Genomic DNA, 3,438 nt, shown 5'->3' with positions numbered 1-3,438 from the left:
TGTGTTTCTGCATGGACTCCTTTAAAGAACTTTCACATTAATTATTTTGAGACAACTGCAATACAGATTGTACAATAGTACATGGCTCCTCTCCATGCACATCTCCAGTTTGAAAAATGGGTAAACACAACCTTGTGAATATTATATATGTTCCAGATACTTTTCCCACGACATAGTTTAAGAAACATCCTCCACAAATGCAACATAAAACCTCTCAGCCACTTATGTTAAGAGACCCAAATTGTAAGTCAATCTTTCAACTGTATCTTCTACAATCGTAAAAAGAAACAAAAGAAACCAGTGCAAGTGATCAAGACTCCCCAAACTTCCCAGGTTTCCAGTGACAACCTGAAGCTGTAACTACCATCTGAGGCTGAAATAGCGCCATCTACAGGTTGGACAGACACAGGTCTTCAACTCCTGATTTGTTCTCTCCTGGGAAAATAAAAACTCCCAATGTTCAGTGATGTGCAGACCATTTTTGGACATGCATGAAGTGGATCACTCTAGAAACTACTTTAATATTTTCATAAGTTATTCTGATTGTGTGATTTTTTTTATGTCTACTTGATCTGTTAAGATTTTGGGTTTGGTTAAAACAACATTTGTAAAAAATGATGGCTTAACAGACATGAAGCTTCTTTTTCTTTGTGAAATGTCTCCTTATACATGGTCTTAGGAGCTCTTCAATGAAATGATTATGTAAAGTAGCATCTAGACATCTTCTTTCAATTTTGAACTTTTAAAATAGCAGTAGGACCCAGTGTTTTGAGTTAATTTAATGTAAAATTACAAGTAATTTCATAATAACTCATAGGCAACAAGTTTTGTCTTCATTGCTTTTCCGTGAATCATCTATTAGTTTTTGCTTTTCAAAGCTTCAGTGGCTGAGTGTAGGATGTCCACAAGGGAATACCCTTACCCTGGAATTTTCAGCATGTGGAAGAGCACAACATGCCACTTTTAAAAACTGCGGTTTCAAACTTTCTGATGACCTAATGAAGTTTTTTAATCATTGTAGCATCCATCCATTTCTGTCCACCCTTGTCCCTAACGGGGTCGAGAGGTGCTGATGCCCATCTGCAGTGAAGATTTCGGGCGAGAGGCGAGGTCACCTGGACAGGTCGTCAGTCAGTCGCAGGGCAACACAGAGACAGACAGAGACAAATCCACACACTCACACCTAGGGACAATTTGGAGAGGCCAATTAACCTGAGAGTCATGTTTTTGACTGTGGAAGGAAGCCAGAGTACCTGGAGAGAACTGAGGTTCTCACCCTCTCTCCAAGGGACAGCCCAGACACCCTGTGAAGAAAACTGATTTCGACTGCTTGTATGTGCAATCTCTCATTCTTTCGGTCACTACCTAGAGCTTTTGACCATAGATGAAAATAGGACTCGACCGGTAAAACGAGAGAGGTGGAGCTGTGTACTTTTTATGTTCCAGCAGGTCTTTCTAGTCAGTCAAGCTGTTTGTTTTTCCAGTGCCGCATCCTCAGGGTGCAGATGCCAGCTGTTGAAAGCTTCTTTCTATTACAGCCACATTAAACTTAATAAGAAAGAAAAGGCTCTAAATGTTCTTCCAAGTATAATTGGAAGCACAGTTTCTGTTTCATTCCTCTTATGCATGCAAGGCAATGAGCAACTCTTTGAACCTTTTGGAAAAACCATTTGACGTATTTTTAAATTTGGACTGTTGTATCTCAGGGATACCTAATGAAAATTTCTGAGTTTCATTAGGTAATTTCCTGATTTTAAAGGTCACCTGATTTAATATCAGGTGAGCCTGAGATTATATAATAGTTTGAATTGTTTCCATGTGAAAAATATTGTTTAGAGGATTGAACAATCATTAGAAAAAAAAATGCTGTTTGATTAACATAAAATCCTTGGAAAATTAGTTTTATTCAACTGTACTTGTGTTTATATTTAAAATACATGAACAATTTAGAATTTTTTCAAAATAATAATATGACATTCTCTGATAAAGACTGATTTCTTTTGATGCACTAAACCTGTATACATAACTTATGACTACTGTGGGATTTGAAAAGAAAAAATCTGACCCAACTTAATTTTTTTCTGCCTGTTATTCTAACAATGTTGTGTATGTATCAATTGTGTGACATTGTACTGTATTTTTTGTAGCTATGAGACTTACTGTGGCAAAAACATAAAATTTTCTATCTGTCCTAGGCATACAACTTCGTAAAATATATTGAAGCTCCATCGTTTCCTCTAAAGTCACTCCATTTCCTGGAATCCAAGCTTGATATTCTTCCCTCGTCTGCCTGGTTTGATTATAGCAGTCACACCTTAATAAATTAGAGATGAGAGGTTAGTAAATAAGAGATGGGAGTATTTAACGTGGTGAAAGTCTATTGGTTGCATTGTTTTTGCATAAGCAAAGAACTTATAAATCAAAACTCAGGTGGCTGAGACACACACAGTTACTGTTTCTGAAACAAGCTGATGGAGCCGTCCAGGAACCTCCAGGAGAACATCTGCTCTAAGCATGATAAGCTGCTGGAGGTCTTCTGCCGCACTGATCAGAAGTGTATCTGCTATCTCTGCACTATGGATGAACATAAAGGCCATGAAACAGTGTCAGCTGCAGCAGAAAGGACTGAGAGGCAGAGAGAGCTGGAGGAGAGACGAGGAAACATCCAGCAGNTTTGTCTTCATTGCTTTTCCGTGAATCATCTATTAGTTTTTGCTTTTCAAAGCTTCAGTGGCTGAGTGTAGGATGTCCACAAGGGAATACCCTTAACCTGGAATTTCAATAAGCAGGTATTCTGTCCTTCTACAGCGTCTCTGAATCCATGACTCTGATCCACAGAGTCCAGACCACATTCACTGAGCCGCTGCTGGCTGGAGTTTATATTTATTACACTGGATGTTCTGCAGAGTTCTGTAAACTCATACAAAACAAGTTACTTTCATTCAAGTTGGGTCTGACTTTTAGTTAATAAAAAAGTCTATAGACTTTTTTGTTTCATGTCTAAATTGCAAATAAATCTGTTCTCAGAGACCTGTTCTAGTTATGTTCTGTTGTTGTTCTGTTATAATTTATTCCAGGAAGTTAGAAATTATTGGTAAACATATTTCTATCATATTTTTGTTTGAACACATTTAGTTGCATCTTGACACATATGAAGCTATGTTGAATATCTGTGGACTTATGACCTCTTGTGTTGCGCTGTAAATTTTGTCTTAGGATGAAACTCACAAGAAAGTTTTTCAGTTATTAATTTCTTTGGTGGTCTGTAAAGATCAAACATCTTACATGTATATTTTGTCATTCTAACGGTATGAGGAGAAAATAAATGCTGTTTGAGAAGATTCAAGTTGTTCTTAACTCCAACACATTTAGTTAAAATTTAATGTGTCAGTTTCAGCTTTTTATGTCCATATTCTCATTTAACTAGAATACAGATGA

Source organism: Poecilia formosa, unplaced genomic scaffold (assembly GCF_000485575.1).
Source record: "Poecilia formosa unplaced genomic scaffold, Poecilia_formosa-5.1.2 Scaffold515, whole genome shotgun sequence".
Lineage (NCBI taxonomy): Eukaryota > Metazoa > Chordata > Actinopteri > Cyprinodontiformes > Poeciliidae > Poecilia > Poecilia formosa.
This window is presented reverse-complemented; position numbering follows the sequence as displayed.